At 46.3% G+C, this 13,552-nt stretch overlaps 1 protein-coding gene across 3 annotated transcripts in view; it reads left to right on the top strand.

The window, feature by feature from the left end:
• GRIN3A (glutamate ionotropic receptor NMDA type subunit 3A) overlaps positions 1-13,552 on the top strand; it is a 469,012-nt gene that overhangs the window by 171,178 nt on the left and 284,282 nt on the right. The window lies entirely within an intron of this gene.

The raw sequence follows: 13,552 nt of genomic DNA, 5'->3' as shown, positions 1-13,552 counted from the left end.
AACAAAGCTCATTTCTTTCAAGGACAGCTCGACGTCTGTCCCCAGGTTGTGTGTGGTATTACATCTGAGCTGCAGAACCACACCCAACCTGAAGACAGACAGGGAGCGTTTTTTGAAAGAAATTAGCTCTGTTCCTCAATTCCTGGATAACTTAGAGACACCCTGGTTGTCATAGAGTTGATGTCAGGTCACTTTATGCAGTGGTAAATAATTCATCATTTGTGCCTTTGTGTAAAAGTCGCAAATTGGGGCTCAACACACTGCCAAAAGGCGAAATTCCACGCCAGCCTTTCCTGGGTGTTAAAAAGTGACTGTCGCAGCAGGATTACTCCTTTCAGTAATGAAAATGTCCAGCATTGTTGCAAGGTTAACTCTATGTTTCATTGTTGTCTTATATTTTACTGTTGTACTTTTAATTGCCACACTAGTTTTTTTTTTTTTTTTTTGCGATGAGGATCTAAATTTTTTGTATGTTCTTAATACTTAATGCAGAAAACATTAATGCTAGTAGTCTGAAGAGTTACCTTAAAAAAATTACCATTTTATGTAAGGTTAAAAGTAGGATTGGTGTTCCAAAAATATAGGGTGCATACTGTGACTAAGAGGCCTCAGTCTGGTTGTATGGTATGCAATTGTTCTGCCTATGGTGATGTGCCATGTTAGTTCAAGACTGGGCCAGCTTTTGTTATTTGGGGATGGGTTTTTGTTTGTTTGTTTGTTTTTGTGTTAGGTATAATCCCGATGCTTCTCCCAAATCTCCCTGGCATTGTGAAATTGGTAGTACACCCACTTGCTGTTAGCAATGATTGTTTTACATTTTATGGACTTCGGTAATTGCAATATATTATTCTAGTGATTTGCGCCTTATGTTTACTTTGTTTACACTCATACAAAAAGGTGCAAGCAAAACAGCTCATAAAAAGGGCTGTATAAATCAACTCCCCAGTCACAATCAAAATTGCAGCCAAATTATCCAAACTGTGTGAGCATTATGATCATTTTGGTGCAGAACAACCCAAATCAACACCAAAAAAAAAAAATACAGGTTAAAAAGACACAGGGTAAAAAGACATGTACGCCGCTCCTATTGGATGACGGGACGGCGTGCATGGTGACGTGATGACGACGAAGGAGAGCAACGGCTATGAAGAGGATGGTCCGGAGCAGCAGGGACAGGTGAGTGACACGGGGCACATTAAACAGCTATCCGGCAGCAGCTGAAGCAGTCATCGCTGCCGGATAGCCGTTTATGTGATGGCCCTGACATACAAAAGCTGCCTTCAACATGCGATGGCCTCTGAGTGGCCATTGTATGTTGAAATTATTGTATGTCGGGGCCATCGTAGGTCGGGGAATCACTGTATATGGTCCACGGATATGCCAGGTTTGTGGCTCAGGCTGTAAATGCATACACTGTCTAATCTAAGATCAACTATTAGTTGGCTTAAACTGCAACATATTTTCACCTGTGAATTTGGCTCAAACAATGCCTTATCTAAAGCTGTGCCCTCTTTTCCCAAAGCCATACCCTTTTTAGGAGAGGTCATGCACTTTTTTCAGAAGCTGCTGACAAATGTATAAAACTGTCTAAAACTACACAGTTTAAAAAAATGAAGGGAACACTAGGATAACACATACTAGATCTGAATGAAGGAAGTAATCGTATGAAATACTTTCTTCGTTACATAGATGAATGGAAATCAAATGTATCAACCCATGGAGGTCTGGATATGGTGTCACACTAAAATCTAAGTGGAAAACCACACTACATGATGACACAACTTTGATGTAATGTCCTTAAAACAAGTCGAAATGAGGCTCAGTAGTGTGTGTGGCCTCCACTTGCCCGTATGACCTCTCTACAATGCCTGGGCATGCTCCATTTAAGGTGGCAAATGGTCTCCTGAGGGATGTCCTCCCAGACCTGGACTAAAGCATCCCCCAACTCCTGGACAGTCTGTGGTGCAACGTGGCGTTGATGGATGGAGAGAGACGTGATGTCCCAGATGTGCTCAATCGGATTCAGGTCTGGGGAACAGGTGGGCCAGTCCATAGCATCAATGCCTTCCTCTTGCAGGAACTTCTGACACACTCCAGCCACATGAGGTCTAGCATTTTCTGGCATTAGGAGGAACCCAGGGACAACCGCACCAGCATATGGTCTCACAAGGGGTCTGAGGATGTCATCTCGGTACCTAATGGCAGTCAGGCTACCTCTGGCAAGCACATGGTGGGCTGTGCTGCCCCCAAAAGAAATGCCACCCCACACCATTACTGACTCACCACCAAACCGGTCATGCTGGAAGATGTTGCAGGCAGCAGAACGTTCTCCATGGTGTCTCCAGACTCGGTCACGTCTGTCACATGTGCTCAGTGTGAACCTGCTTTTATCTTTGAAGAGCACAGGGCGTCAGTGACAAATTTTCCAATCTTGGTGTTCTCTGACAAAAGCCAAACGTCCTGCACGGTGTTGGGCTGTAAGCACAACCCCCTCCTGTGGACCTTGGGCCCTCATACCCCCTCTTGGAGTCTGTTTCTGACTGTTTGAGTGGAGACATGCACATTTGTGGCCTGCTGGAGGTCATTTTGAAGGGCTCAGGCAGTGCTCCTCCTGCTCCTCCTTGCACAAAGGTGGAGGTAGCAGTCATGCTGCTGGGTTGTTGCCCTCCCACGCCCTCCTCCATGTCTCCTGATGTACTGGCCTGTACTGGGGCCTCCATGTTCTGGACACTATGCTGACATACACAGCAAACCTTCTTGCCACAGCTCACATTGATGAGCCATCCTGGAGGAGCTGCACTACCTGAGCCACTTGTTTGGGTTGCAGACTCTGTCTCATACTATCACTAGAGTGAAAGCACTGCCAGCATAGGAACTGACAAGTGGTCTGTGGTCACACCTGCAGAACCACTCCTTTATTGGGGGTGTCTTGCTAATTGCCTATAATTTCCACCTGTAGTCTGTTGCATTTGCACAACAACATGTGAAATTGCTTGTCAATCAGTGTTGCTTCCTGAGTGGACAGTGCGATTTCACAGAAGTGTCATTGACTTGGAGTTATTTTTATTTATTTTTTTGAGCAGTGTAGTTAAATGTGACACAAATCATGCTTTTCATCAATTTTCAGGTGCACATTAAACCAGATGCAAGGATATTGTAATAGTAGACCAATGTGTTACATTAGTTCCTTTCAGCGAGGTAAACAACTCAAAAGATATTTATTTGGTGATGAGAATTAGATGTCAAATATGGAACAGAACTTAGAAAGGATGATATACTAAATTATTGGCTGACATTTAACCTCTTCAGGATGCATGGCGTATGCATACGCCCTGCATCCTGAGCCCTTAAGGAAGTAGGGCACATGGGTACGCTCGTGGGAATTCCAGTCGCCGCCACTAGCCGGTCGGGGAACGGACCAGGATGCCTGCTGAAATTTAGAAATTTTCGGCGATTCCAGATCATATCGGTCTCTGGTGACCCGGAAAATACCCGATAGCCCTGAAGGCATAGGAATAAGGTGGCAGGGGTGCCACCCCTCCTATCCCTGCTATTGATCGATCAGAAGCGATCAACCAATAGCAGATTGGTGGCGGACGGCTTCTTTTTTTTTTTTTTTTTTGTTCCACCCTTTACCCACTCTACCATTTTCCCGGGTCGGCCCCCTTATACACAGCACCCTAATATAATCAGCCCTGGTTGGGATACACTGGCATACACCCACAAAAGGGACTACAACTCCCAGCATGTGTCATTCAGGAGTCTTCAGTCTGTGATATAACACCAGCATGCTGTCTCTGTAGTCTCCTGAGGGTTGTAGTTCACCACACCTCTGTAGGGCATACACCAGTGTTTCCCAACCAGGGTGCCTCCAGGTGTTGCAAAACTACTACTACCAGCATGCCCGGACAGCCAAAAGCTGTCCGAGCATGCTGGGAGTTGTAGTTTTGATACAGTTGAAGACACCCTGGTTGGGAAACAACACACTTTGTTTATTTTGTAATATACTGAATAGGCTAGGCCAGTGTTTCCCAATCAGTGTGCCTCCAGCTGTTGCAAAACTACAACTCCCAGCATGCCCAAAGGCTGTCAGGGCATGCTGGGAGTTGTAGTTTTACAACAGCTGGAGGCACACTGTTTTGGAAACACTGGTGTACCATGATGTGTATGCTGAATAGGCTAGGACAGTGTTTCCCAAGCAGTGTGCCTCCAGCTGTTTCAAATCTACAACTCCCAGCATGCCTAAAGTCAGTCCAGGCATTCTGGGAGTTGTAGTTTTTCAACAGCTGGAGGCACACTGGTTTGTAAGCACTAGCATACACACACACGCAACAGGGACTACAACTCCCAGCATGTCATTCAGGAGTCCCCCCTCCCCTTCACATATAGGGGGAGATTTAGCAAAACCTGTGCAGAGGAAAACTTGCCCAGTTGCCCATATCAACCAATCAGCTTGCTGCTTTCATTTTTATGAAGGCCTGTGGAAAATGAAAGAAGCAATCTGATTGGTTGCTATGGGCAACTGGGCAAGTTTTCCTCTGCACAGGTTTTGATAACTCTCCCCCACAGAGATCATTCCCAGTATGAGATTTATTACCCTGCAGTCCATACATCCCCAGCCCGTGCACCTTGTTATGCTCCCCTTCAGATAACAATCTGATCTTATCTGTCTTCTTTCAGTGCAGACCTGCGTCCTCAGAAGACAAAGCAGGGGGAGGGGAGATTAGGAGCTGTGTATGTCCTCTCTCTCCCCCTGCTCTGGCTTCTTTCTCTCATGCAGCTATTAAAGCCATTATTCTTCATAGATCAATCAATTTATAGTATCAATCCCCATCATTACTATGTTAACACTTAACATAGTTTTATTTTTACCAGGCAGTAAGCTAAATTTTTGCCCTATCATTTTTTTTACATGGTTACTGAGTGTTCCCATTTTGGAAATCTATAGCATAGATAAGGTTGCATTATTATATGTATATATCACCTACACTCTCCTTGGGAAAATATACTACTATACTGCTAGGTAACAACACTTGTACCAAGTATGTAACCTACATTTGTTACCATATTTTAACACAATACAAAACAGAAACAAATTCCAAAAGCAGAATAAGGATACAGACTCCGCCAGGTTCCATCAGAAATAAAAAGGTAACAAAATAGTCTACAATAACAGGTCTAAGGACAGGTCATAAGTACATGACAGTAAACAAGGAGGACAGGCGCACTGCTAGAAAAACCCGTGGGCATTAGAAACAGGAGATAGGAGGCAGTGATGCCAGTGAGTACCAAACTTAGAACCTTGACCCAGGTATGTCAGCCATGACAAGTACACTCAAAGGGGGGTCTGATAGGAAGGCAGAGGAGAATAAAAGAGAGGACAGCGGGAGGGGGAGAAAAGGAAGGGAAGGAAGGAGAGCAAGAAGAACTATCCTGGCAAGGAAGCTGCAACCGGATGACCGGCCACCCAGCAAGGAGTTATTGCATGAGATGGGGAGGACATTGGACGGTACAGAGCTATCAGGGCAAGTGTGGAGAAGAGTAATAAGTGTTAAGTGGCTAGACCAAGTGATGTGTATTCTGGAGAGGCAAGGAATGAGGACCAGGGATGCCAGATCGAGAAATATCTGGTCAATTGGGAGGGAGACTCAGCCATGAGTTCCTCCATTCTATGGAGATGTCACTTCCCGGAGCCAGGACGAGATGGTAGGGGGGAATGGGAGATTTCCAGTGGCGGGGTATCACTATTCTGGCTGCCATGAGGAGGCAGGAGATCAGTTTAGTTGTAGCCCGAGGCAAACCCTTCGGTAGTATGGAAAGGAGCAGGGTCTCAGGCGTTCGTGGCAAGTGGATAGAAGTGATATGGGATATCAACTCACAGGTCTGCCTCCAGAAGGGCCAGAGAGGTGGGCATGAAAACCACACATGAAGCATCGAGCCACCGTGTTCCCCGCATCTCCAACATTCATCAGAAACATTAGGATAAAATTTAGCTAAGAGCGTTGGGACTCTATACCATCTGGATAAAACTTAAAAATTGGTCTCTTGAGTGCTACATGAGATGGAGGTGTGGTGACACCAGGACAGGGCTTCAGACCAGTCACTATCAGGTATAGTGTGTCCTAGTTCACGTTCCCCTCCCGATTTGTATGGGAGCGGCTTTGATGTATAGTGTTCTAGAATCCGCGGATACAGTGTACTAATAGTGCGGTGCCGGTCAATCTCTTGGGTGCAAAGACATTCAAAAAAAGTGAGAGGTCTGTGGAGACGTGTGGGTTGAGTGGCTACTGAGTAGAAGTGACGCAGCTGGAAGTATTGAAAAAGATGAAGGGGTGTCGGGGGGTCTCCTGTAAGAGCTCTGATAACAGTCTCTGGGCCGACTGGGTCGTGAGTTCGCAAAAGGTCGTACCAGAGGTCCTAGAGAAGTTTAAGAATGAGTTGGAGTCGTAGGCTGGTAAAAACGCTGGATTGCCAAACAGCGATGTTAGTGGGCCATCAGGGTGGAATGGGGTAAAGCAAGACATATAGGTCAATCTGGCTCTCACTATGGATGTCATGACAGGAGGAAAGTCAGGAGGGATATTGGATACGGAGGAAGAGTAGCAGGGGAGCCACATCAGGGATCGTGGGTCAACACCAGACACAGTCATTTCAAGGTGAGACCATTGTTTGTCCCTGCGATGATGGAAGCTGTCTAGGACCCTGACTAGGATAGCAGCCAGGTAATAATCGAGAAAGTCGTATGAGAACGATCCAGTCTGGGCTGTTTATGCGCTCATACAAAGCCAGACTGGAGCTCAGTGATCTCCCTGAAACAGGTTCAGGGAAGATGCAGCGGTATACAGGAAAGCAGGTAAAGGAGTTTCGGGAGAACAGTCATTTTAAATATGTTTATTCTACCCAACCAGGATAAATCCCTGCGCTCCCATCTGGCCAGGTCTAGTCTTAGCGTATGGAGAAGGGGTGGGAAGTTAAGCTTGTATGTGTCCGATAGGCATGCAGGGATGGAGATGCCCAAATATTTGAGGGCGGTCAGTTTCCATTTAAAGGGGTAGGAAGATCGTATCTGATTGACTACTGAAGGTGGTAAGGTGAGGTTCAGGGCTTCGCATTTAGAGGCGTTTAGTTTGAGGTTACTTTGGGTTGAGTACTGTTGAATGGTGTGCATTAGAGAGGGGAGAGTAGTGATGGGAGCAGACAGATATAGAAGAAGATCATCGGTGAAGGCTGAACATTGGAGATTGGTAGAGGAGACAGGGATGCCCCTGATGTTGACATTGTTGTGGATCGCTACTAGAAGGTGCTCCTTGCAAAGGACATAGAGGAGCAGAGACAAAGGACATCCCTGTCTTGTCCCACTGCGGATCCTGAGTGGAGCCGAGAGTTGTCCATTTATTCTCACTTGGACCTGCGGGGCGGAATAGAGGGCCATAATACGAGACATCATGGAGGGACCTAGGCCTATTTGTAGCAATGCGCCCTCCAGGAAGCCCCAGTCCACCCGGTCAAAAGCTTTCTCGGCATCTAGCGATAACAGAAACAGGGAGAGCTTGCGAGTATGGGCGTGATGTACCACTGAGAAGGTATGTAGAGTGTTGTCTCTCGCCTCTCTACCCCTAATAAAGCTGACTTGATCCGGGTGGACTAAGGCCAGCATGTGAGGGGCCAGTCTATTGGAGAGTAATTTTGTGAATAGTTTGGTATCAGTATTAATCAGGGAAATGGGTCTGTAGCTTGGGCACAAAAGGGGATCCTTGCCTTTTTTCGGGATAACCGTGACATAGGCATTTAGAAAGGACTGGGACAGGGGGTTAGTATCGGAGACATGATTGAAGGCTAGGAGTAAGGGAGCTGAAAGTTCAGACCTGAGGGACTTTAAGAATTTGACTGTGTAGCCGTCGGGGCCAGCAGGCAATGAGGCAATGGCATTCTCAAGTTCCTCAGGTGTGAAGGGAGATTCCAAAGCGTGGACTAGGTCGGGGGAGAGACGGGGGAGAGCAATGTCAGAGAGATACTGTGGAAGGGTGAGGGTGACGGAGGGGGACATTTGAGGGGTGGGGGGCTTCGGTAAATTATGGAGGGAGGCATAACACTGTCGAAAGGTCTCAAGGATAGCAGGTGTGAGAGAGGTGGGCTTACCATTGGGCCGTTTAACCTCTTCAGGACGCAGGGCGTATGGATACGCCCTGCATTCCGAGTCCTTAAGGACGCAGGGCGTAACCATACACCCATGAGAATTCCGGTCCCCACCGCTAGCCGGTTGGGGACCGGAGCCGGATGCCTGCTGAAATCGTTCAGCAGGCATCGTGGCATATCGCCCAGGGGGGTCATGATGATCCCCCATGTTGGCGATGGCCGTAGATCGCTGGACAATTCAGCCCAGCGATCTGCGGCGGATTCCGGGTCAATCGGGTCTCCAGTGACCCGGTGACCCGGAATTACTGTCTGAACAGCCATAGCCAGCAGGGGAGAGGTGGCACTGGTGCCACCTCACGATCGCCCTTATTATTCGGCTGGTTTACCTGCCGACCAATCAGGGCACCTGCTGCGGGTGTCACTCCCGCAACCCGCTCCGCCCCTCTTCCGGAGGTCGTGATCGGGTGCGGGACGTGGACCCGGCAGCTGGGGACCCCAATCCCCGGCGTCCCTGTTGGGATCGGGGCCCCAGGAGCAGCGAGGGACTGACCTGCAGCGGCGGTGTGGATCAGCAGTTGGTGCTGAGTGACAGCCTCCTGCTGTTGCTTAGCAACAGCTCCCAGCATGCAAAAAGGGCATGCTGGGAGCTGTAGTTATGCAACAGCAGGAAGCAGACCACCAAAACTCCCAGCATTCCCTTATGGGCATGCTGGGACTTATTGTTTTGCAACAGCTGGAGGCACATTTTTTATACGGAAAAGTGTACCTTCAGCTGTTGTATAACTACAACTCCCAGCTTGCACAAACAGCTAAAGTGAATGCTGGGAGTTGTAGTGGTGCATCTGCTGGTTGCATAACTACAACTCCCAGCATGCCCGTTGGCTGTCAGTGACTGCTGAGAGTTGTAGTTTTGCAACAGCTGAAGGCACACTGGTTGTGAAACTCAGAGTTTTTTTTTACCTAACTCAGTCTTTCACGACCGGTGTGCCTCCAGCTGTTGCAAACTACAACTCCCAGCATGCACCGTACATGCTGGGAGTTGTAGTTGTGCAACAGCTGGAGGCACACTGGTTGTGAAACACTGAGTTAGGTCACAAACTTAGTGATACATAACCAGTGTGCCTACAGCTGTTGCAAAACTAAAACTCTCAGCATGTACAGTCTGTCAGCGCATGCTGGGAGTTGTAGTTTTGCAACAGCTGGATGTTCCCCCCTCCCCAATGTAAACATACAGGGTACACTCACATGGGCGGAGGTTTACAGTAAGTATCTGGCTGCAAGTTTGAGCTGAGGCAAATTTTCTGCCGCAGCTCAAACTGCCAGCGAGAAACTACTGTGAACCCCTGCCCGTGCGACTGTACCCTAAAAACACTACAATACACTACACTAACACAAAATAAAATAAAAAGTAAAAAAACACTACATATACACATACCCCTACACAGCCCCTCTCCCCTCCCCAATAAAATGAAAAACGTCTGGTACGCCACTGTTTCCAAATCGGAGCCACCAGTTGTTGCAAAACAACTACTCCCAGTATTACCAGACAGCCACTGACTGTCCAGGCATGCTGGGAGTTTTACAACAGCTGGAGGCACCCTGTTTGGGAATCACTGGCATAGAATACCCCTATGTCCACCCCTATGCAATCCCTAATCTAGGCCTCAAATGCGCATGGCGCTCTCACTTTGGAGCCCTGTCGTATTTCAAGGCAACAGTTTAGGGTCACATATGGGGTATCGCCGTACTTGGGAGAAATTGTGTTACAAATTTTGGGGGGTATTTTCTGCTTTTACCCTTTTTAAAAATGTAAAATTTTTGGGAAAACATGCATTTTAGGTAATTATTTTTTTTTTTTTTACATATGCAAAAGTCGTGAAACACCTGTGGGGTATAAAGGTTCACTTTATCCCATGTTACATTCCCCGAGGGGTCTAGTTTCCAAAATGGTATGCCATGTGTTTTTTTTTTTTTGCTGTTTTGACACCCTAGGGGCTTCCTAAAGGGGCTTCCAAAAACCATTTCAGAAAAATGTTCTCTCCAAAATCCCCTTGTCGCTCCTTCCCTTCTGAGCCCTCTACTGCGCCCGCCGAACACTTTACATAGACATATGAGATATGTGCTTACTCGAGAGAAATTGGGCTACAAATACAAGTAAAAATTTTCTCTTTTTACCACTTGCAAAAATTGGGTCTGCAAGAACATGCGAGTGTAAAAAATGAAGATTTTGAATTTTCTCCTTCACTTTGCTGCTATTCCTGTGACACACCTAAAGGGTTAAAACACTGATTGAATGTAATTTTGAATACTTTGGGGGTGTAGTTTTTATAACGGGGTCATTTATGGGGTATTTCTAATATGAAGACCCTTCAAATCCACTTCAAAACTGAACTGGTCCCTGAAAAATATCGAGTTTGAAAATTTTGTGGAAAATTGGAAAATTGCTGCTGAACTTTGAAGCCCTCTGGTGTCTTCCAAAAGTATAAACTCATAAATTTTATGATGCAAAAATTAAGTAGACATATTGTATATGTGAACCAAAAAAAAAATTTTTGGGAATATCCATTTTCCTTACAAGCAGAGAGCTTCAAAGTTCAAAAAATGCTAAATTTTCATTTTTTTCATCAAATTTGGGGATTTTTCACCAAGAAAGGATGCAAGTTACCATAAAATTTTACCACTATGTTAAATTAGAATATGTCATGAAAAAACAATCTCAGAATCAGAATGATAAGTAAAAGCATTCCAGAGTTATTAATGTTAAAAAATAGCAAAAAACGTCCGAGTCCTGAAGGTGAAAAAGGGCTAAGTCCTTAAAAGGTAGCTCCCACCATCCTATTTTTATTTTTTTTGCTAGCCCATTCTCCACCTAGCCCCCCCCCCCGCTACGACAGTAGCCCGTTCCCTCTTCCCCCCCCCCCGCCCCGCATACACTGTTCCCTCATTACACTTGCAGTTACTGCAGAGTCCGGCAGCGGGCGTGCAGGGACAGCGGCGGCAACGAGGCGACGGCGGCGATATGCAGGAGGAGTGGCCTCCCAGCCAGTGGCCGGGGAGCCAATGCTCTCGCTCCCGCCTGTCTGATTGACAGGCAGGGAGCGAGTGCAGCCTAACTGAAAAAGGACTGATTGCCACTCCAAAATCAGTCCTTTTTCAGTAGCCGGTTTTTAAATTTAAATTAAACCTTTTTAATGAAAAAAAAAATAATAAAAGTATATTAGAGATATTTTGTAGTACATAAGTACTACAACATATCCAAAAATAAAGTTGGTGACAGTGCCCATTTAAGGGTTTAATGGAAGTAACAAACAGAGACAATTTTTTTCATCTTAGAGGGCATTAGCCAACAATCTCTCTGGTTTGTTACTCCATTCGTAGAATTTCCTGCCCGTGATCTGTTGTAAATGTTTGTATTTCTGGTTCATCAGGGCTAAGAGTTCCGACCTGACTCTCACCAGATCTCTGTAAACCGCATCTTGTTGTGATTGCTTATGTAGAGTTTCTAGTGAATGAAGTTGCTGAAGAAGTGAGAGTAGCTTCGCTGAATGTTCCCTCTTAAGTCGAGCCCCATGTCTCATGAGCACTCCGCGGATGACACACTTTAAGGTCTCTCATTTAATTAAATTCGAAGAGACATCATTGGCATGATCTGAATGAAAGTGCCCTATGGTGTCTTTGATATCTTGTAAGCAAAGATCCTCTAGGAGGAGGGACTCATTGAGTCTCCACGAGGAGCAAGTTTTGGAGTAGGATGGGAGACTGAAAGTGCAAGTGACCAGAGCGTGATCGGAGAGGGTCATGACACCAATGCTGGAGCTGTGGACATTAGGTAGGAGGTGGTGCGGACAAAGGATGTAATCTATACGGCTGTATACTTGAGCAGGGTGGAAATAGAACGTGTAATCACGGTCCTGGGGATGGAACGTTCTCCACACGTCACTAAGTTGAAGGGAGTGTAATTTGCTCCTGAGAGCACGGAGTTGAGAGCTTGAGAGCTGAGCATGAGAGATGCTGGCAGTGCCTGAGGAGGAGTCAACCTGCTGGAAGAGGGCCAGATTAAAATCACCGCAGAATAGAATGGGTCCCGATGCAAAGTCTATCAGTTTGTCTAGGATTTTCAGGAGGAAAGAGACCTGGTTCCTGTTGGGGGCATAAACCGCAGCTAATGTGGCTGGCCCGACAGTTCGCAATTAGCTAGGACATATCTCGCTGCTGGGTCTAGGGAGGAAGAGGTGATCACTAGTGGAAGGGACCTATGAAAAGCGAGGGAGACCCCTTTTGTACTGGCTTCCGGGTTGACACTGTGAAGCCACGTGGGATAATAGCAGTCATTTAATCGGGGGAGATTTCCTTCTTTGAAATGTCTTTCTTGTAGGGCAAGAATGTGTACGTGTTGTTTGTGGTGTGAGTACAAGATATGAGAGCGTTTTTCGGGTGTGTTGAAGCCCTTAACATTAAGGGTCGTCAGTTTGATATCAGCTGCCATGGGGGCATGAAGTGTATGGAATCCACTTACTCTGGGGGTCCGGATCACAAGTGCAGCTCCCCTGCAGGTCTCAGGTTGGGAGAGGTCGCCAGGTCTACATATGGGCAGAGAACAGAAAGAGACAGGATAAGAAAAAGAGGAGACAAAGCAAAGTATCCATAAGGGAATGGGTACACGGGGACTACAAGAAGCGGCCATAAGGGCCATTGACAGGGTTAAAACCAGTCTAACCGTCAGGCTGAGATGGGAGACGTAGAAGGTAAGCTCATCACGGTCACCAAGTGTAGGTATCATGAGGAACATGGTGTCATAGAGTGTACTCACTTTCAGGGCCTGGTGAACAACTAAAGAACAGCTCAAGATCAGAGCCGTATCAATATGAGGTTGGGCTATGTGGGCGTTAAACATCGAGAGCCAACGGGCTTCTCAATGACAGTAATACAAAACTGAGGAAGGCATATAGAACAGAAGTGTCTAATGACATGGGGGAGAAACATAATAACCATAAGGGTACCATAGGAAATATAAGGGTCAACTGTAGTGTCAAAAGGCATTCACAGTGATCCAGGGGTGTAGTCAGGGGGCAAAAGCCCAAATCCGTGTACTACAGCAATGGAATTGCTACAAGAAAGCGGTAAAACACTTAGCATAGCAGTCCTCTCAAGTCTTGCGCTTGCTTTGTTGAGGAAGAGGTTGCTGGGGGGTGGTGGCAGGTCGCTCGCCCGAGGTCAGTGGATTTTTTCTTTTATTATATGGTCAATGGATTACATTTATTATGGAAACAAATGTAGGTTATATACATTATTATATGTGTCTACTATCTTGGCCATGCAGAATTGTCTTCTACTCTACTCACTGTCCACTTAATGTAGATTTACAGCTGTGGTCCATACATTTGACTTATTTATTGGTTAATTGTCTTACTGTACT

Source organism: Hyla sarda, chromosome 1 (assembly GCF_029499605.1).
Source record: "Hyla sarda isolate aHylSar1 chromosome 1, aHylSar1.hap1, whole genome shotgun sequence".
In the NCBI taxonomy this organism is placed as follows: Eukaryota; Metazoa; Chordata; class Amphibia; order Anura; family Hylidae; genus Hyla; species Hyla sarda.
Note: the sequence above shows the minus strand (reverse complement) of the source record. Positions and strands in the feature narration are given on the sequence as shown.